Source organism: Pygocentrus nattereri, chromosome 10, assembly GCF_015220715.1.
Source record: "Pygocentrus nattereri isolate fPygNat1 chromosome 10, fPygNat1.pri, whole genome shotgun sequence".
Taxonomy (NCBI): Eukaryota; Metazoa; Chordata; class Actinopteri; order Characiformes; family Serrasalmidae; genus Pygocentrus; species Pygocentrus nattereri.
In genome coordinates, this window is record NC_051220.1 from 41,334,239 (window position 1) to 41,357,166 (window position 22,928).

The 22,928-nt window shown below is 42.6% G+C and overlaps 1 protein-coding gene across 3 annotated transcripts in view; it reads left to right on the plus strand.

The window, feature by feature from the left end:
• Positions 1 to 22,928, plus strand: part of daam1a (dishevelled associated activator of morphogenesis 1a) — a 111,659-nt gene that overhangs the window by 15,308 nt on the left and 73,423 nt on the right. For 2 of the 3 annotated variants that reach the window (XM_037542231.1, XM_037542234.1), the window contains exon 1: positions 4,281 to 4,582. The exons of the other annotated variant lie outside the window; for it this stretch is intronic. The gene's annotated coding sequence lies outside the window, so the exon portion shown is untranslated. Of the gene's footprint in view, positions 1 to 4,280; positions 4,583 to 22,928 lie in introns of those variants that run through there. 3 annotated transcript variants of the gene reach the window in all.

Here is a 22,928-nt window from a genome sequence, read left to right on the forward strand (position 1 = left end):
TTAAGATTAGCTTCACATTATTAGCTATTTTATTCATTATTATTTTTGCACTTTGTTCAAATCTGAGAACTGTAACAGGGAGTTGTGGGATAATCTGTGTAAGGGTCAGGAGTGGGAAGGCCTGTACAAGCGAAGAATCACTTCAACACTTTCGGGGGTGAACAGGGGTGCCTGATCCTGGTCCGGGAGATCTGCCACCTTCATAGTTTAGCTCCAGCCCTAATATGAAGGGCCCAGTCGTTCTGCATACACGAGGCCTTAGCACTGGCTGTGGTCATCCACGTACACCCAGTACCAGTCAGAACATTTGGACCGAACCGACTCACGCAGTAACCAAGAAACAGATTGTTTAGATTCTTCATTTGCCCCCTTTGCCTTGATGCAGCTCTTGCTGTTCCCTCAGCAGCAAATTTGCACCAGCACCTCAGTGAGATTAGTGTGTTAGAGGGAAGAGAACTCTGGTGCAGGTGAATGTATTTATGCGGTTCTAGATTAAACAGACTTTTTAAGCTTGTAAAAGACATTCCGTAAGTCTTATTTGAAACTTGTAATAGACGTTATTAGGGGTGCAGGGAAAACTCGATCCTTGGATGCATCGCAAGGCAGACGTGGACGATTCTGAATCGATTCGCAAATGTCAAAAATCGATTTTAAATATTTAATTTATAGCGTAATGTTGACAGAATGCAAAAGGCGGAAACTTGGAAGTGCAGCGTCTGGACAGTCTGTGTCGGCACATAACAAAACCACACCTGGATGAGCGAGAAATCCGACCGGCTAGGTAACTACTGAGACATTGGCATACTATTAATGATTTTTTTTTTTTATGCTTGTTATGAAAAACCACAAATACACTGAAACGACGTTCAGCTAAAATAATATGATGGTTATTGTAATTTTTTAACGGAGAAAATAAATCCAGGTGTGGGTTTCTTTGGTCTCTTGCTCAGCCGTCTTGCTGGTTGTCCTATTTTTCTCATATCCCTCTGTTTGGAGTCTCTGACAAACCTGCGGTTGGAGGATCATGTAGCCCCAAGACTTCGCCCTACACCTCTATCTCAACAGAAACGGGACACCCTACACGAGAACACTCACAACAGAGGGCTGAGGGCTCAGTGGTAGGAGCGAGGGGTGGAGTGGGACTGGGCCGTAAAAGTGCTGAAGACCTGTTCAGTTGTACACAATTCAAATACAAATGCATGAAGCTTTAGATGAAAAACATCTAAGATTATAGAAAACATCCATTGAGTCAGGTGGGTCTCTGGCTGCTGCCGTATGGGTCACTCTAATTTCTAATTAAGTGTTTTGTTGTACCTCATTGATTGGCTTTGCCCGTCGGTCCACAAAGTCAAGCAGTCCAGGCTGTGCTAATCAGTCATGCTGAGATTAAAACAGCGCGCAGCTCCTCCGGCATGCAGCTGCTTATAAAACGCTTTCAGACTTTTACACTGATTACGCTGCTCTGAGTTGTTGTGAAACAGGCTGAGATGGAGGATCAGTCTGGGCTTTCCAGTTCTGCAGTTTGCGCTTATGAAAAGGCTTCTTTATTGCCTTTCAGACGGCTTCACACTAGTAAATACACAGTTCTTGGCCTGGATGGACATTTTCAAAGGGAGCAGAATCTTTAATTGGTTTAAAATTCCTTAGGGAACCAAAAGTTGATCTTCTGTGGCGTTGTTCTAGAGAAGTCCTTTTTGGCCCCTGGAGTGTAGATGCTGAGACACAGGCGTGCTCATTTCGCTGTTGTCGGAACGAAATCTCGTGTGTCCAAAAATGGTAACTTTTTACAGGAGAAGGAAAAAGTTCCTTTACTTTTAATTGATCAGAAACATTTGTCACTGTGGAATTAGACCTCTGCGTTTAACCCATCTGTGCAGTGAAGCAGCCACATACAGGCATACTAGTGAACACACACACTAGGGGGCAGTGAGCACACTTGCCCGGAACGGTGGGCAGCCCTATCCATGGCGCCCGGGGAGCAGTTGGGGGTTGGGTGTCTTGCTCAAGGACACCTCAGTCACGTGCTGTCAGCCAAGGGGATCGAACCGGTTCCCTAACCTGCAGCCCAGTGTAAGTCAATGGAACCGGAAGTTTTTCTAAGTCATTTTGTGTCATTTCTTTTAGTACATCCATCATGGAATTCACACACGATGTAAAGAGCAACAAACTACGTCAAACGGCAAAAACGGAGATACGAGGTTTTGTCCCACCATCCGCGATATTTATCTGATCAAACTATTTCAATCTGATGTTAAGAATAAATAGCAGGGATCAATTTCAGCACATGTTCTTAGCTTCTCTTTGGGAACATCTACAGTATATCTGATATCTGCCTTCTTACCGTCGTCGTTCAGCCGAGACGTGTTTGGTGTCTGAAATTTGCTTCTTTAGTTTTAGCCCTGGAGCCACGAGGCTGGTATCTCTACAAGTAATGGAAGCTTATTCCCCACCAAACTAGGTCTGTGACCGAAGTACAGACAGAAGTCAAGCCTGAAGACGGCTGCTGCTTTTCAGCCAAGATAGCGTCTGTGCTTTGGTCCATGTTTATGGATAAGTGTGCAAGACGGTGTCAGAAGCCACATAATGAAGTCTGTTAGATTAGCGATGGTGAGTCGATTCCAGACGAATCGATTCTTCAACACGTCTGGGAGTCGGGCCAGTGACTCTGGGATGAGACTTGGAGTTGGAGTATTTTTCCGTCGTGATTGGTTTGAGGGACATGTTGACGGAGGCGTAAAGGAGTGTAAAGTCAAATTTGTTAAACGACAAGCTTTTAATAACGTCACAGCCATGTGTTTCTCTTGACCCTTGTTGGACTGAAGGAGCCGTTTCTGTCCATTCCAGACTGGATGATGTTGAAATCCTCTGGCTGGTGTGTCCCAAACGTTTAATCTCTAATTTCTGCTCTAATGACTGGAACCAGATTAAACTTTTATCTATGTTTTCGACTCGACTCACTGTATTGCCTTGCTGTCATGAATGGCTGCCTCAAACGAAGCAGAAGCTAAACAAGCAAAATTCTGGCATCAAACATGTCTTGGATGATTGACTACATTTGTGGTAAGGGAGGGAGGACTGTGTAAATTTGTTTTCTGGAAAAACTATTGAGAACCTGTTATCAGGTCTGCTGTGTACAGTACAGTGACCCTAGCCTGACCCCTGTGACCTGTGTGATAAGGCAGGGTCATGGAGAGGAACACACTCTGTCTGCATTTAACTTTTCTCCCAAAAACGCAGGAATGGTAATCTGATCTGCTCTTGGACAAAAAGGCTCTCATCAGCGCTGCCGGGAATTCTGGAAAATGAGGGGATATAAAGTTTGAATGCTCAGTGCAGACCACGTTCTGTGAAAGCCGGCTTGGATAATGAACAGACAGCGAAAGCACACATTCACTTAAATATAAGCTACATCAAAGTAATGGAGAACATTCTGAGGGTCACATTTCCTTATAAGACTCACTGATGACAGAAATGTCTTACTGGCCACTTTATCAGAAACCCCTCCCTTGTAGCTCCACCTTGCTGGTGTACAGTTAGATGATCTACATAGACTGTAGATTATCTTTTGATTCACAGTTTGTGTTAATCATCCTCTAGGCCTTCATCAGTGGTCAGTTTCTCACCGCAAAGATGCCCTTAGATGCACAGTTTGAGTTTCTAATAAAGTGGCCAGTGAGTGGAAGCACAAGGTGGGTGTTTCCAATATAGTGGCCAGTGAGTGGAAGCACAAGGTGGGTGTTTCTAATAAAGTGGCCAGTGAGTAAAAGCACAAGGTGGGTGTTTCTAATAAAGTGGCCAGTGAGTAAAAGCACAAGGTGGGTGTTTCTAATAAAGTGGCCAGTGAGTAAAAGCACAAGGTGGGTGTTTCTAATAAAGTGGCCAGTGAGTGGAACCACAAGGTGGGTGTTTCTAATAAAGTGGCCAGTGAGTAAAAGCACAAGGTGGGTGTTTCTAATAAAGTGGCCAGTGAGTGGAAGCACAAGGTGGGTGTTTCTAATAAAGTGGCCAGTGAGTAAAAGCACAAGGTGGGTGTTTCTAATAAAGTGGCCAGTGAGTGGAAGCTCAGGGTTTCTAGTAAAGAGGACAGGTTGCAGATTTCCAGATGCTGTAACTGTTTTATCTTTCCTCTGCCGAATGCATGCCGTGTGAATTGTCTGAACTGAACTGGCTGCTGTGGGTGGAGCTTAATCTGATCCTCCTATTGGAATCCGTGAGTGTGAGTGGGTGGGGCAGGTGGAAAGCAGGGGGTGCAGAGTGACTGGGAACATCTGTGTGCATGCAGTGTGTGTGTGTGTGAGACTCAGCTGAGTGAAGAAGCAGCTCCGTGTGGATTTTGTACTGTAACCTGTTTCGGAGCTCTGGATTGGATCATTGGGCCTTTCGGAGATCACCGTGTTTCCACACTGCGAGGGCAGTCTTGGTTTGATTCGGCAGATTTGAGCTGCTGTGTGGATTCATTTCGGATCTTGGATGCTAGGACATGTAGAAATGCTGGGGGTGATCATTTGGACCTCAAACCCCAACAGTTAGGGCTGGTTTACTTCAGCTGGGCTTTTCTAGACGTTTGCAGACGAGCTGAGAGGTACGACTGCTGTGTTTTATATTTACATTATGTTTGTTTCGAGTGAATTTGTGGTTAAAAGATGTTTATTTGGTTGTGCTGATGGTATTTGTGCTGATCTGAGCACGCTCAAAGTCTGAACTAGCTCACTGTGAAGTTTGGTTCTCTTAATTTTGTCACGATGAAGAAAAACTTTACACTTTACTTACTTTACACTTACCTTTTTCAGTGTAAATGTGCTGCGTAGATGAGCCAGTTACACAGCAGTCCTGCCTGCACAGAAGACGTCAATTACCAGAACTTTAACAGTGACACACATTAAAATACTGTTTAAAGTATTTAGACTAAAACGTTAGTGGTGATGACCTCATTTCTTCTAAAAGTGACCACTGACCAAACTGCCTGACTTTACATTTCCGAGTTCCATTACTCGTTGCTTTTGTTTATCAGATGCTCTTATTCAGAGCGACTTTAGTTTAGTTGCAAGTGAAAGCCAAACTGACACCTAGAATCTGAAACTGAATCTGTTTATCATCTAAAAGATAAGAGTTATCAGAGTTTGATCTGGTTCAAAAGTCATTGTTGACGAAACACCACCTGCCCTTTACGTTGTATGGACAATGTTAGGACGTTGCTGTTTCAGAGATGCAGTGTTTTGTCGTGATTATATGTAAACTTAGATGTTAAGGACAGTTTTTAAATAGTTTCGACAAATGTTGGCAAACAGGACAGTAGACAAAACTGTTGATGTTTAGCACACAGACTAAACGGTAGGTGTCTAAAACATGTGCATTGAAATACAGATGTTTATGGAGCTTAAATGAGAGACTGAAATGTCGATTTTTAACATGGTTTAATGATGTAAACAGAAATGGCATTTGGGGCAGTTTAATGATGCAGATTGAAAGGAGACATTTAGAAGCTTTAAATGACTCAAATATTGATGTTAAAGAAAGTTTAAATGTTGAAGACAGAAATGTGGGATGGTTTAAATGATGTAGACTGAAATGTTGATATTTGGGGGCAGTTTATTGATGTAGACTGAAATGTTGACCGACAGTTTAAATGATGTAAACAAATATAGTTTTAGTTTGTGATGTAGACTGAGGTACACATTGAGGAGAACACATTTAGGCTGAAGTGCAGATGTTTAGGACAGCTTTAAAGACATAGACTGAAGTGCAGATGTTTAGGACACTTTCAATGATGTAGACTGAACTGCAGATGTTGAGGACAGTTTCAGTGATGTAGCCTGAAGTGCAGATGTTCAGGACCGTTTCAGTGACGTAGACTGAAGTGCAGATGTTTAGGACAGTTTCAATGATGTAGACTGAAGTGCAGATGTTTCGGGCAGTTTTAATTACATAGACTGAACTGCAGATGTTGAGGACCATTTCAGTGACATAGACTGAAGTGCAGATGTTTAGGGCAGTTTTCATGACGTAAACTGAAGTGCAGATGTTGAGGACCGTTTCAATGACTTAGACTGAAGTGCAGATGTTGAGGACCGTTTCAATGACGTAGACTGAACTGCAGATGTGTAGGGCAGTTTTAATGACGTAGACTGAACTGCAGATGTGTAGGGCAGTTTTAATGACGTAGACTGAAGTGAACCTACTTTTAGTAGATTTTTATCTACTGTGTATATCTTGTGATGCTTGTCTGGTCAGTGATCTGCTGATTGCAGTCGTTCTGCGCTGCCGCAGGCGTGTCTTAGTCTGTAAATAAGACGTTTTGTTTATAAAGGCACTTGTAAAACAGTGAGTGCTGAGTAAAATGCTGTATAAACAGCTAAATGTACCAAACATTTCTGCACCATAACTGACCTGCTGCCTGCTGCTCTTAGTCCAGTGTGCGCTACTGTGAATCTGTTGCATGTGAGAATGATGTAAGGCTGTTTATCTGAGCAGTAAGCATTTACTAAAAACACATTAGAATAAATAAAAATAAACAAGTAAACAATACATTTTTGCATTTTGCAGCTCTCCTTGGCGGAAGGTTCCATTTACAGTTACCATGTAATGCTATCTAATCAATCCTCCATTAAATTAAACCAGATGTGCTGCTGATGGGGCTGAACGTGTCCATACCGTGGCTGGGGTGAAGCATGTTTGAGGAAGGCCGTGAGGAACTGAAAACAATCCTGTCCTCAGAAAAACCTTGTATCTCCATTTTTGACTTTTTCCAGTTTTTTACATAATTTGAAAATGCCTGTCATCCTTTACACTGTATGGAAATATCATGATGAATCGAGCTAAAGAAATCACCCAAAATTACTTGTAAAAAATTCTGGTTCCATTGACTTACATTCAAAGTAAAGTAGGTTTTTTCCTTCTCCTGTAAAGTTCCTGTTTTGGAGATACGAGGTTTTCTTCCGACAACAGCGATATAATGATGCCTTTTGTGTTTAATCTCTGCAAGTGTTTGAAGTAATGCTCCTATTTCATTATTAAGTCGTGGTGAGACATAAAATGGTTTTATACCAATTCCATCAGGACTGTTTTCTCTGTGGTATCTAGGTAGAGACAGCCAGGCTGCTCTCCCATTGGTTAGGGCTTCAGGAGCTGGACCGAAGGCCTAACATGTTGGATTAACTACCAACGTAATTGAGAAGGCACAGCGAAATCAACCAATCACGTGTTGATTTACAGATGTACCGTGAACTGTGAGCTTCAGCGTGCCACAAAACCTCCCGGGTGCTCTTTCCGCAGAAGAAAGGGCGCTGAGCTTTGGTCCCGTTTGCCCTTTGGCCCTGGCTGAAGTGCTGAGTGACTCAGTGAAAAAGGCACTCCTGTAAACACAGCCAGCAGCACTCAGGCTGCTGTATGAATGGAATGAAACTGGAGTGCATTTCAGGCCTGGGTGTGACTGACAGACACACCTTCTCACCTGTCTCTCTCTCTCTCTTCCACTCTCTCGGATTAGGGGGGATTTTACTGAACATGTTACAGTCCGTGCACGGCCGGTCTTTATCTTTCTCAACTTCCACACGTACATTTACAGACCTGTGCAAACGTCTGAGAGCGCCTGTCATTAAGTACAGGTTGTTTGAGGAGATATAAGATTAGATATGAGATTATCCACTTGTATAAGGAAGGAAAAAGCCAAAATGAAAGTGGGGAGTTTCCAAAAAGAAAAACTGGGACTCCTAGCAACCACCTGGAAGACCTGGTAGACTAAGTGTGTTTGGCTTGGGAATGTTTGGAATCGTGATGGGCAGAAAATGCTAAACCTACTTTAAGGCTGAAGTGTGGAGGTGAGGAGAAATATCCTTACAGATTTCTTTGAAAAGTCTCCAGACGGAGTGGACACACTAAATACTAGTAAAATACTATTAAAATCTGTGTATGTAGACTGATCACTGATCACTGATCAGGCACAACATATTTGTCCACTTTATCAGCTCCACTTACCGTATAGTTTCACTCTGTAGTTCTACAGTTACAGACTGTAGTCCATCTGTTTCTCTGATACTCTGTTACCCTGTTCTTCAGTGGTCAGGACCCCCATGGACCCTCACAGAGCAGGTACTATTTGGGTGGTGGATCACTTTCAGCACTGTAGTAACTCTGTGTGTTAGTGTGTTGCACTGGTGTGAGTGGATCAGACACAGCAGTGCTGCTGGAGTTTTTAAACACTGTGTCCACTTACTGTCCACTCTATTAGACACTCCTACCTCGTCGGTCCACCTTGTAGATGTAAAGTCAGAGACGACAGCTCATCTGCTGCTGCACAGTTTGTGTTGGTCATCCTCTAGTCCTTCATCAGTGGTCACAGGACGCTGTTGGCTGGATATTTTTGGTTGGTGGACTGTTCTCAGTCCAGCAGCGACACTGAGGTGATTAATATATATATATATAAAAAATCTCCCTGCTGTCAGAACAAAACCTCGTATCTCAGTTTGTCATTTTTCGTTTTTGGAATTTTTCAGTTTTTGATATAATTTGTATGTAATTTTATATGTAAATTTCATGATGAATGGACCGACAGAAATTACCCAGCAATGCTTAGAAAAAGGTCTGGTTCTATCGACTTTCATTAAAAGTAAAGCAGGTTTTTTCCTTCTCCTTTAAAGATTTGGAGGTATGAGGTTTTGTTCTGACAGCAGTGATCACACTCACACACACACACACACACACACACACACACACACACACACACACACACACACACACACACACACACACACATATCTGAAGAAGACAATCTGTGTTGCTCTATCGCTCTATCTCTTTTTCACATGTAGGCTATGTTAGGAATTCCACCACATTACAAAAGTTAAATCTCTTCATCTCCGTGTCTCCCTGTCTCTGTCTCTGTCTCTCCCTCACGTACGTATATCAGTGTTGTGCCGGACGTTAGGACACATTCGAGTTGTAAGTTTAATGTGATGTTCAGTTACAAATGTATCTGCTGTGAAAGTGGAGCTGATTTTTCGATAATTGGACATAATCCAGTGTGTGAGGTGTAAACAGTCATTCTGAGTGGGTTTGGTGTGAAATGGTTCTGATGTCTTTACAGTGGTGGTGATGGGAACCAGGCGTCGGCATGACTACAACACAGATATAGACACTTTACTTACCGTCCAGAACCACCAGAGAACCCACACGAGTCTTCTGAGCTTCATATGATGGAAAAATAGTGGAAAATCTGAAATAATGTTTTCTTCAGGGACTATTTTGCCTCACAGCGCCCTGCATATTATGTATCCCTCCACCATGAATGGACTTTAAGAAATTCAAAATGATCATAAAACGGCGTCTCTGCCTAATCGGGCAGTGAATTCATCACCGTTTCATGAAGGAACTTTCTGTGAGGAGCTTTTAGAGGGGGACGTCTGGTTCCTATCACCACCACTGTGAGCAGTTCTGGCTCAGTCAGTTTCTCTAGAGTTTCACAGCAAACCAAACGGTTTATAATGATGACTGTGTTCTGAACAGACAGCTGAAATGAGCAGTGTTGCTGCAGTTCCTCTCTTCCTCCAGTCTTTCTCCGTTAAGGAGTGAAAATGTGAGCTGTGCTGGGCGTCTGTGCCAACAGTCAGCTGAAACTCCTCCTTACTGACACGAAGTTGCATGAAAGTTAGTTTAATAATAAACTTCAACACTGTTGTGAAACAGCCCCGGAAGCTCGGACTACAGCCTAAAACTGGTCTGGGTGGTGTGTTTTGGGAGTTTGTCAGTCTTATGATGTCAGATCAGCGTGTAGCCGTGTTGTCTTGCATTAGCAACCTTCCTAATTCGACTAGCTTAGAGTTTCGAAACATGGGCTTTGCTCTGACCACAGAATGACGGCCCAAGTGTTTTTTGGCTTGAAAAAAGCCTGAGAATATTATTTTAGCCCAAAATTGATCACATCCTTTTTTTTAATGTCCGTGTAATTAATTCTTTGTAGTGCTTCAGTGTAAAAAAAATGATTAGAGCACAAAGTGTGTGTGTGTGTGTGTGTGTGTGTGTGTGTGTGTGTGTGTGTATGTATATATATATATATATATATATATATATATATATATATATATATATATATATATATATATATATATATATATAATGTGTGTGTATGCGCATATATATCGTTGCTGTCAGAAGAAAACCTTGTATCTCCATTTTTGGCATTTTTCAGTTTTTGCCATAATTTGAAAGTATCTGTTATTCTCTACATTGCTTGTAAATTTTGTGATGAGACGCCTAAAAGAAATTACCCAAAATGCCATGGGAAAAATTCTGGTTCCATTGACTTACATTGAAAGTGAAGTATGTTTTTTCCTTCTCCTGTAAAGTTACTAATTTGGAGGTACGAGGTTTTCTTCTGACCGCAGCGATATACACATACACAAAATTGTATGTATATAGATGATATAGAGGCTGCTGGTTGCTGTCAGTGGAGTCAGTGGAGTCAGTGGAGTCAGTGGAGTCAGTGGAGTCAGTGGAGTCATTTGGCTGCAGCTTTTTTTTTTTTTTCTTGCAAGTGTAAATACTTGTGTGCAAAACTACAATAAAACCTCAGAACACTGTGGAAGTGAGCTCTGATGTCCAAGAGCATTGAATGGGGATCCTCCAGACCACTTATTGACCACAGCACCACCAAAGTGGCGACCACACATATCACAACCTTGAATCTCCATTTTTGACGTCTTCCAGTTTTTGACATAATTTGAAAGTGTCTGTTACTCTTTACATTGTGTGTAAACTTCATGATGAATGGACCAAAAGAAACAACCTAAAATGACCTGGAAAGACGTCCGGTTCCACTGACTTCCATTAAAAGAAAAGTAGGTTTTTTCCTTCTCCTGTGAAGTTACCATTTTGTAGATACGAGGTTTTCTTCTGAAAACAGCGACATGCGTCAGACTGATCGGTGCTGCTCCACCCAGGCTTTATTTTGGAGAAACCCACCGCCTCTGCAGTCTCTAAGTCACCCCGCAGGTTTAGCACGCGTAACGCAGACCAGTGGGCCAGGAATGTGCCTGATAACGGGGGACACGTCTGCGTGTGAACTGTTATGACACACACATGAACAGGTCGTGTGGTGGACGGCATTCCAGCATGATCTTTCTGTCTGCCTGGTTAAATGAGGGGCTCCCTGAGGGAACAACCTTTGAACTCTTCATGTAGCCTGAGGCTGAAAGGCTGTCACCGAGCACCATTCTGCCCATTCTGACCTTTAGCACGTACTCCAGTACGTGTCCAGCACAATCAGTAGCTCAGTTTTCATTCAATTTATAGTCCATTTATAACAATTGTGCACCAAAAATAGTCATAATGAGTTTTTTCATGGCCTTTTTCCAACTTCTCGTCATCGCTTCGACTGAAACAGGCTTGGCAGCTTAGAGATGCATGGATCTGTAAACTTTATACAGTGTATCATCCTCTTTTATTCCCAAAAAGCATGGAAAATTACATATTTCCATTGTGTAAGTCGTAACATCAGCCTCTAATGTACAGAGTGCAACTGTGACATTTATCACTCGCGACTGCCATGGTTAAAAAAAGAAAACGAAGAGATCCAGAGCGCCGTATAATCACAGCCTTACGTCTTTGTCTGATGTTCAGTGGTGTACAGCGTGCTGTAAGCTGTCCTAAGTTAACCCAAGGCAAAGACATAGCTGTGCTTTGTATGTTAAAGTATGAAACAGCATTAATGGAAGCGTGAAATGGTTAATGAAAAAGAAATGAATAATGAATAGTTATAATCCAGTAATAAGTCTTAATATTATGGGGGCTAAACCGAATGGTGCACAAATTAGGGGAGACCCCAGTGCAACGCTGGGTTAATGTATGTCTTTATGTGTGAAATTTCACACAGCTGTTTCTCCAGATGTGCTGCAAAAGCTACCTTTTATCATGATGACTGAGTTGTGAGTATCCCAGGTTTTCAGTCACGTGATTTTTCTGTTATGGCCTCCATATTTGGGAATTTCTGGCTTTGCTGCTCCACGCCGTTGTAACTAGAGGTGACTTGATCCTTATACAGTTTCCCCTGAACTCCTGGTCCCATTTAATCTGGTGGAAAAGCTCCCAAATTCGTATTTATCTCATACTCAGCCCCTCCCCCCGTTACGGAGAGTCTTCCGAAGTTTTTAAAGCACAGAAGCCCAGCGGCTCTTCACGTCAGGGTGGGTAAAGGATCCCAATGTGTAGTTCTACAGTTACAGACTGAAGTCCATCTGTTTCTCTGATACTCTGTTACCCTGTTCTTCAGTGGTCAGGACCCCCATGGACCCTCACAGAGCAGGGACTATTTGGGTGGTGGGTCATTCTCAGCACTGCAGTAACACTGACGTGGTGGTGGTGTGTTAGTGTGTGTTGTGGTGGTCTGAGTGGATCAGACACAGCAGTGCTGCTGGAGTATTTTAAACACCTCAGTGTCGCTGCTGGACTGAGAATAGTCCACCAACCAAAAATATACAGCCAACAGCGTCCAGTGACCACTGATGAAGGACTAGAGGACAACCATGGCAACGGTTCATCTCTGTTTGCAGCTTCCGGGTGCAGACCCCCGTACCCCGGGGGGTACGAAGCCGATTGCTTCGTCCTAACGGGAGTCACAGTAGAATACTCAGGGCCTCTTTCGAGTGAATCTCCATGTATTATCTTAGTGTAGTGTTGTTTCAGTGGATTTCCGTCCTTCATAACAAGCATCGGAAAACTGCCAATGATATGCTGATGTCCCTGTAACTAGCTCCACCTTAATTGGTGCAGTCCCTGAAGAATCTCTGACTTCAGCTTCATATCACTGAAGAATTAGGGGGGGTGATAATAAATAACTGCCCCCCTCTTTGAAGGCGTATGATCCCTAAATGTAACTAAAGCCCAGCAGTGAGGAGCTGAACTTTCCCCTCCTCTGCTGTCCCTGCAGACGGGCAGGGTCGCCTACAGAGCGGCGCTAGTAGCTGATAATGAAGTGATGCTCTTTTATTAGAGGGGCTCATTTCAGAGGGAAGATCTCAACCACCACATCTTGCAAGTTAGTTTCAAAGGGCAAGGTGACGCTCAAAAACAAAGGGTAGGGGTAAAAATAAGCAATGAGATCGGGCCCAAACTGAAAGATTGACCAACTGTGCATTTAGTTCATGTGATTAGTTTCCAAGGAGGTCTGTTTTTAATTCATATCTTGAGTAAACTTGTGGTTTGACCTCATCTTTGAGCTGATCTTGGCGTTCGTCTGAGAGCTTCCTCAGTGTTCTTCACTCATCCTTTCCTCACAAATACACAACACACTGGTCAAATCTCATCCTCCATTGCCCCGTGTGTCCTGCACATGCCAAACTTCGTGATGTTTCATTCGTTTGTAAACAGTCTGTATTGACCTGTTATTGACCAGTGGAGCATTATGTAATGACCTCAGCGACATGCGCTTATTGAACTGTCTTATGTAAAGTCCGGTGTGGAGGCATTTGTCCAGCACTGGGGCTGTTTTAGCTGTTTTATCAGACCTCCGTGTGGTGGATTAGCGTGTCCGAGGCCGACGGTGGGGGCAGGGCGGGGGGGCTTAGTGTCACATGTCTGATATGGAACGATGACCCTGATTTTTATTTGCCCCAGTTTAATGACAGATTGTGAAATGTGAAATTTTGCCATATGTTGCTGTTTTCACTGCACTTATGCTTAATAGAATATCAATGGGCTGTGTGTGTGTGTGTGTGTGTGTGTGTGTGTGTGTGTGTGTGTGTGTGTGTGTATGTGTATGTATATATACACACACACACTTCCTAGAAGTTAATCGAGAAGTGCATCTTTGTCTCACTGTCTGGATATGTATAAGATTAGGGGGCATCAAGAGAGGTCAAAATGAATCATCTAACTCCCATGTGTCCAACACAAGGCCCGCGAGCCAGATTACGCCTCAGTTCCAGACGGAGAAGCATGATTGGTCACTCCAGAGAACACGTCTCCACTGCTCTAGAGTCCAGTGGCGGCGCTTTACTCCACTGCATTCCACGCTTTGCATTGCGCTTGGTGATGTAAGGCTTGGATGCAGCTGCTTGACCATGGAAACCCATTCCATGAAGCTCTCTATGCTGTTCTTGAGCTGATCTGAAGGCCACATGAAGTTTGGAGGTCTGTAGTGATGGACTCTGCAGAAAGTCGGTGACCTCTGCGCACTATGCCCCTCAGCATCCGCTGACCGCTCTGTCATTTTACGTGGCCGACCGCTTCGTGGCTGAGTTGCTGTCGTTCCCAATCGCTTCCACTTTGTTATAATCCCACTGACAGTGGACTGTGGAATATTTAGTAGTGAGGAAATTTCACGACTGGACTTGCTGCACAGGTGGCGTCCGATCACGGCACCACGCTGGAATTCACTGAGCTCCTGAGAGCGACCCATTCTTTCACTAATGTCTGTAGAAGCAGTCTGCAGGCCTAGGGGCTCGGCTTTATACACCTGTGGCCATGGAAGTGACTGGAACACCTGAATTCAGTGATTTGGGTGGGTGAGTGAAAACTTTTGGAAATATAGTGTATATCACAGTGAAAGCCGAATAAAGAGCAGTTTTATTAGGTTGCACCAGCATGAGCTGCAACCTGACAATAAGGGTCATTCTAAAGAAACGTCCATTTTTGTGTCCCAAATATAAACAAAAAAATAAACAAATATAAAAAAAAAACAAAAATGAATTAAAAACACTTTTTAAAAAATATTTCCAAATAAACCAAGTTTTTTAACAAGTACACCTTTTTTGATCCAACAATTCAGCAATATTGTTTATTTAAATCCGTTATACAGCTCTCAGAGATCTTCTCACTCAGCTCATGATCTCATATGAAGCTTCTAGCTGACGTCACTGGTGCGACCGACTTTATTCTGAGGTCATTGTGAAAAAAATAGAATATAAATGGATTAAATTCCATATTTTAGTGGACGTTCCCTGATTGACAGCGTGTGGTTTGATGTTCTGCAGCAGCTGATTAGTAAAACGCATTGTTCATTAAAAACGTCTCTGGTGTTTCCTTTATTATGTGGAACACCGATGATGATCAGTAACACCAGTGACTCAGATGGACCGATAGAAAAGTCAACTTCTCTGTGGAAAGACCTCTAAATGCCCAATCTCATTGCTTGTTTTTACCCCTACCCCTTGTTTTTGAGTCTCATTTTGCCCCTTGTTCCTGAGCTACAGGGCAGTGGTTGAGATCTTCCCTCTGAAATGAGACCCTCTAATAAAAGAGCATCACTTCATTAACAGCTACTAGCGCCGCTCTGTAGGCGACCCTGCCCGTCTGCAGGGACAGCAGAGGAGGGGAAAGTTCAGCTCCTCACTGCTGGGCTTCAGTTACATTTAGGGATCATACGCCTTCAAAGAGGGGGGCAGTTATTTATTATCACCCCCCCTAATTCTTCAGTGATGTGAAGCTGAAGTCAGAGATTCTCCAGATTCTTGAGAATTTTCCAGTTCCACCTTAAATAGAGCCGCAGTCCTGCCGCCAAAATGGAACTGCTAATCTAATTTTTTATACTGGGTGAAATGGGATTGGGCCAAAATGATCTCGAGGACCTCCTGACCAGCTGTCCAGCACACCGGCATGCTTTTATTCTCTCATCCATCGGTCGTTTGAAATGATGAGTCATGAAATTTCTTTCTTGGACGCTGTTGCAACTGCAGTGTCAGATGAATTGCAAGCAAGGTTTGCATGAAAAGTTGGAAGCTGGACTGAAACTTCTGCACGTTTCACATGGTTTATACAGTCATGGATAAGGAGCCGCCGCCTCGCTGTGTCATTGATATGATGACTATTAATATATCAGGCTGCATCAGGCCCGAGTGTGTTACAGCGCGAGTGCATTGTGGGATATATAATAGACACTGTATGAACAACAGACACACAACAGGGTGTTAATGGGTAAATAATTACAACCCAGATTAGAGCTGATGTTTGATTTCTGAGGAAACATTAACTCTTCATAAACAGACATGGGGGTGTGTGTGTGTGTGTGTGTGTGTGTGTGTGTGTGTGTGTGTGTGTGTGTGTGTGTGTGTGTGTGTGTGTGTGTGTGTGTGTGTGTGAGTGAGAGAGAGCGAGAGAATGCAAATGGAAACAGATCATCACTTCATTTCCCTTCTCTCCCTCCCTCTCTCTCTCTCTCTCTCTCTCTCTCTCTCTCTCTCTCTCTCTCTCTCTCTCTCTCTCTCTCTCTCTCTCTCTCTCTCCCTCTCCCTCTCCCTCTCTCTCTCCCTCTCTCTCTCCCTCTCTCCCTCTCTCTTGCTCTCCTTTCTTTCTCTTACACTTTCCTTCCCCCTCACTCTCTCTCTCGTTCCCTCTCTTCCTCTTTCTCTCTCCTCTTTTTCTCTCTCTCTGTCTCTTTCTCCTGCTCTTTTCTCTCTTTCCTCATCTCTTTCTCTCATTCCATTCTGTCTTCTTCCTCTCTCTATATGGGTCTTATTACCCCCTTCTGTCTCTCACCCTCCTCTTTTTCTCCTCAGTCTCCTTTCTTCACCTCTTGCTTTCTTCTTTTCTCCTTTCTCTTCTTTCTCTTTTATCTCCTCTGTCTGTCTGTCTGTCTGTCTGTCTGTCTGTCTGTCTGTCTGTCTGTCTGTCTGTCTGTCTGTCTGTCTAACCTGACGTCACTGCGTTCAGACTCAGACGGTGTTATTAACTCTGAGTGGTCTGGCATTCTGTGCAGTGCTCTGTGTCAGACTGTCTGATTCCCTATAAGCTTCCTGTTCACACTTGTCTCCACCTTTTATTCCCTTAGAATTCCGGCTGGGTTGACAGTTCAGTGGGATGATAACTAGGTCAGGATCTTCCTGCTCGTTCTGCTGGAGCTCCTGGACAGTGTGTTCTCTGGCCCGAAACTGGTCGAAGAACAAGGTCACATGACCTCAAACAGCTCCAATATTTACCCCAAAACTGCTGAACAATGAAGCCGATAATAACGGGAAGCTCACTGAAGAGACAGAGACAGGAAGATAACGTGGGAAAATCGGAGAGAGGCGTTACGTGTTGTTGAAATGGGTCTTTTTGTTTCCTGTCTGGTTCAGTGCTGCTGGTGCAGCCGGGATGATTCAAGCTTTTCATGTTACGGAAAAAAGAATCAAACTGTGCCGTCACAGAGCCGATCAAAACAATTAACATCCTGCCATTGTTCGCGTCAGGATCACCAGATGTTCTGCAGCGTGTGAGGGTGTGTGTGCATGTGAGTGTGTGTATCTCAGAATTAGAAGACTTGAATTATTAGCCAAGTACAGTTTCACATGCAAGTACTGTTTACTGATGGACAAATACATTAAAATATATATATATATAATGTATAAAAGTGTGTGTATGTATGTAGCACCGTCACTACTAATTGGCCACTTTATTGGAAACACCTACCTTGTACATCCGCTCACTGGCCGCTTTATTAGAAACACCTACCTTTTACGTCCACTCACTGGCCGCTTTATTATAAACACCTACCTTTTACGTCCACTCACTGGCCGCTTTATTATAAACACCTACCTTTTACGTCCAATCACTGGCCGCTTTATTAGAAACACCTACCTTTTACGTCCAATCACTGGCCGCTTTATTAGAAACACCTACCTTGTACGTCCACTCACTGGCCGCTTTATTAGAAACACCTACCTTTTACGTCCACCCACTGGCCGCTTTATTAGAAACACCTACCTTTTACGTCCGCTCACTGGCCGCTTTATTAGAAACACCTACCTTGTACGTCCGCTCACTGGCCGCTTTATTAGAAACACCTACCTTGTACGTCCACTCACTGGCCGCTTTATTAGAAACACCTACCTTTTATGTCCACTTACTGGCCGCTTTATTAGAAACACCTACCTTGTACGTCCACTCACTGGCCGCTTTATTAGAAACACCTACCTTTTACGTCTACTTACTGGCCGCTTTATTAGAAACACCTACCTTTTACGTCCACTCACTGGCCGCTTTATTAGAAACACCTACCTTTTACGTCCACTCACTGGACACTTTATTAGAAACACCCCCTGTACCTTGTACTTTCAGCCACTGGCCACTTTATTGGAAAACACATAACTTGTCTGACCACTAAGTGGCCACTTTATTAGAAACCTCCTCCTGATCTAACAGTGATCAGCTTTTCTCAGTTGTTTAGCTCTTTAGTTTTCTCTGACTCCTCTCTCTGTTTTGTCTGGAGTTGATGTGCCGAGAGCTTCAGGCTACGCAGAGGAGAATAAGTGGCTCACACGCTGAGTGCTGGGCTGCTCTGGGTGTTTGTCTGCTGTGAGGCTCATCTCTAAGCTGAGTGAAATATGGGTAATCTCATTACGAGCTGTTGTTCTCTACTGGAGAGCGTGTGTGTTTTGGTAAACAGCAGAAGCGGCGTGATTGTGTGCCGTCGCAGGGTTTGCTGCGGGAGTGAATCAGAAGGGTGTGTGTGTTGTTGGACAAGAACCTTCATGCACACCTTGAGAGCCCTGGGCTGGAGCGCTGGGATACCCAGGCGTGGGTGGCACTGACTGGAAGAGAGATTACATAATATAAGGTGTAACTGTATGTAAAGCTGTTCATCTGAGCAGTACTGGGTGTACGTGAGTTAAAGTAGAGACCCAAGGTAAAATATTCCTCCAGTAAAAGTAGAAGTTCCTCCCTTTAGACCTCCACTTGAGTAAAAGTACTAAAGTATTTACCTTCAAATGTACTTAAGTATAAAGTAAAAGTACTAAAAGAGTAATTCTGGCTCTGATGTCCTGTTATCATTTTTATAACCAGACTGGCTTCATGAACTCATTTCAGGTGAAAGTCCTCCAGCGTCTCTCTTGGTAAACCAGTCTTTTAATAGAACGTCATTAATTAGTGACGCTGACGTCTATTAAAATGATCAGAAGCACAAAACACTGAAGGTAAACAGTTTCCATCAGGGAGAACCGAGTGGCTCTGAAATCACTTTTTACACACAAGCAAAGTTTCAGTTTCAGATTTATTTACAACTTAGTTCCAAGTTTAAGTTGAATAAAAACTGGCTTTAAACTCAGGATCACAGATGAGCTCCTTTACTATGTTGATCTGTAGGCGTCTGTTCATAAACATAAACCAGCCCAAACTCATTTACTATAAAATGAAATGGTGTTTGTAGAAATTCAGAAAAAAGCCGCGTCAGTCTCGACTGCATATGTGGACATATTTCTATATTGAGCTCTATTTACACAAAGTTAGGTTAGTTCATCATTTATGTTGAACAGACTCTCCCAAAGTTTTACGCTGCTGCGCTGACGTTGAACCGTATCCGCATTTGTGGAAAATGGAAATAATTCAGTACAGATACACAAAAAAGTACTTAAGTACAGTAACAAATTACATTTACTTAGTTCTGTCCAGCACTGCGTTCAATAGACTTACATTGAAAAAGTAAAGTACTTTTTTCCTTTTGTTTTCTTCTCATATGTTAAATTGAGCAAATAAACAGGAATTGTGCATTAAAATGAGCCGATGTGTTCAGTTACGGATTTGTGCCGTGTAATCTGGGTTTGACTTGGGGCTCCTAGACTTTTGCGTATCACTGTATGTGTGAGAGAAGGAAGTGCATTCTGCGATTTACTGTACATGCTGGCAGTGTGCCAGGCTCGTGTGCCGGTTTTGTACATAACGTACATGCAGAAGGTGTCATCGACTCCTCAAACCTTCCAGCACAAACCCACATTCGACTAAAGGACCGTGAAGGGAAATTCTGCCATTTTTTAAAATATTTCTGCATAACTCAGTGGTTTAGATGTAATCAGAGTCATTCAGAGTGGGTTTGGTGTGACATGGTTCAGACGTCTTTACAGTGGTGGTGATGGGAACCAGACGTCACTATGACTTCAACACAGATATAGACATTTTATTTGCCATCCAGAACCACCAGAGAACCCACACGAGTCTTCTGGGCTTTTATATGGAAAGTTGATGATGGAAAACAGTGGAAGGTCTGAAAAAACTCATTTTATTTGGGGGCTGTTTTGCCTCACAACACCCTGCATGTATCCCTCCACCATGAATGGATTTCAAAAAATAAGTACTTCCACTCACTGGCCACTTTATTAGAAACACCCACCCTGTACTTCCATAAACTGGCCACTTTATTAGAAACATCTTCTTTATGCTTCCACTCACTGGCCACTTTATTAGAAACACCTACCTTGTACTTCCACAAATTGGCCACTTTATTGGAAACACCCAGCTTGTACTTCTACAAACTGGCCACTTTATTAGAAACATCTTCCTTGTGCTTCCACTCACTGGCCACTATATTAGAAACCTCCTCCTGATCTAACAGTGATCAGCTTTTCTAAGGTGTTTTTCTCTTTATCTTCTCTTAGTTCTCTTTGTCTGGACTTGATGTGCCGAGAGCTTCAGGCTACACAGAAGTGGCTCACACGCCGAGTGCTGGGCTGCTCTGGGTGTTTGTCTGCTGTGAGGCTCATCTCTAAGCTGAGTGATGGGTCATAGGCCAAAATCTTCTCAAAACTATCATAAAACGGAGTCTCAGACATCAGTTAGTGTTATATTTCATGTAATAACTTTTGGTGAGGGAGCTTTTAAAGGTAGACGTCTGGTTCCTATCACCACCATTGTGAACAGTTCATGTTTCAGCCATTCAATTATGCTAATTATTTTTTAAAAATCATTTCCCTTTTAAAAGTGTCTGTGTGTGGTGTCTGATGCCTTTGATGGCAGATGCAGCAGAGGAGAATAGTAGGAGCATCAAGTGATGTTTTTTTTTTAAACTGTCTTTTTTTTTTTTTTTTAAAAGATCTTTTATTATAAATATGTGGAAAATTCAGGCTTCAGGTTGGCGGCTGCTGTGTATAGCTATGCTCATGTTCCTTGGTCCATATTTATAGATAACAGTGAGTCACACAGTGTTAGAAACGGCTTCTACTGTTTCATTTAAAAAGCTCTATAATGTTCATATGATCCACACAGTCACTCTGACAGACTGTAATACACTACAGGAAGCGTAGGGGGCGATACGGCTTCTACTGTTTCATTTAAAAAGCTCTATAATGTTCATATGATCCACACAGTCACTCTGACAGACTGTAATACACTACAGGAAGCGTAGGGGGCGATACGGCTTCTACTGTTTCATTTAAAAAGCTCTATAATGTTCATATGATCCACACAGTCACTCTGACAGACTGTAATACACTACAGGAAGCGTAGGGGGCGATACGGCTTCTACTGTTTCATTTAAAAAGCTCTATAATGTTCATATGATCCACACAGTCGCTCTGACAGACTGTAATGCACTACAGGAAGCGTAGGGGGCGATACGGCTTCTACTGTTTCATTTAAAAAGCCTCTATAATGTTCATATGATCCACACAGTCGCTCTGACAGACTGTAATACACTACAGGAAGCGTAGGGGGCGATACGGCTTCTACTGTTTCATTTAAAAAGCTCTATAATGTTCATATGATCCACACAGTCGCTCTGACAGACTGTAATACACTACAGGAAGCGTAGGGGGCGATACGGCTTCTACTGTTTCATTTAAAAAGCTCTATAATGTTCATATGATCCACACAGTCGCTCTGACAGACTGTAATACACTACAGGAAGCGTAGGGGGCGATACGGCTTCTACTGTTTCATTGCATCATAAATGAAGGAATCAGTTGTTGCACAAACAGATGTCGGCAACAAAGAGAGAGGAACCAGAGAAACCTGAGCCTTCTCCGTGCTGGGAGGGGGCAGGAGTCGTCCCATTTGGAGGATAAATGTCGTGTGTAATTCACTGGGAAATGATTTGTTATGGCCAGCTGCTCTGGAGCGCCGGACATATGGGTTATACTTCTTTTTTAGCCTCTACAAGAAAAGATATATAAATAAATGGTCTGTTTTGTGAGCTTTTTCGATGATGGAGGATTCCGGTTTCACTCTGGTTCTTGGAAATCTCTGCTCTCTTCTTTTAGCTCCTCTCATCACTGTGTTTGCTTTCGTTGAGCTGATGGTGCTTTTTGAGGGTGTGAAACGAGGCCCAGTGTGGAGGGGTCATTTTCCACATTTAACACATTTGTAATGTTAATCCAGTCTTTAAAACTGTTTACACATCTGTGCAGATAGTTTGCTTAATATTAAACATCAGAATAAGACGTTCTGTATATCTGTTTATAACAAGAGGTTTGAGAAAAACACTTAACAGCTGCCACATAAAACCCACTTCTTATAACTCAGCCGAGCAGTTTTATTTTCATAATAAAGGTGTTATTAATCGTAATGTAGAATTGAAATGTATTGTATGTGTAAATGTAACTGCCAACAACATACATCTTTAAAAAATCAGTATTGAATGATGTGCTTTGGAAAGAAGTGGAGACTTGAACTTGGTGATGTATTGATTAAACTGATTGAACTTAATTAAGGATTGATTTAAACTGATAGAACTCAATGAAGAGCGATAAACTGATAGAACTCGGTGAAGGATTGATTAAACTGATAGAACTCAGTGAAGTATTGATTAAACTGATAAAACTCAGTGAAGTATTGATTAAACTGATTGAACTCAATGAAGATCGATAAACTGATAGAACTCGGTGAAGGATTGATTAAACTGATAGAACTCTGTGAAGTATTGATTTAAACTGATTGAACTCAGTGAAGGATTGATTAAACTGATAGAACTCAGTGAAGTATTGATTAAACTGAATGAACTCAATGAAGGATTGATTAAACTGATAAAACTCAGTGAAGTATTGATTAAACTGATAGAACTCAGTGAAGTATTGATTAAACTGATAGAACTCAATGAAGATCAATAAACTGATAGAACTCGGGGAAGGATTGATTAAACTGATAGAACTCAATGAAGATCAATAAACTGATAGAACTCAGTGAAGGATTGATTAAACTGATAGAACTCAGTGAAGGATTGATTAAACTGATAGAACTCAATGAAGATCAATAAA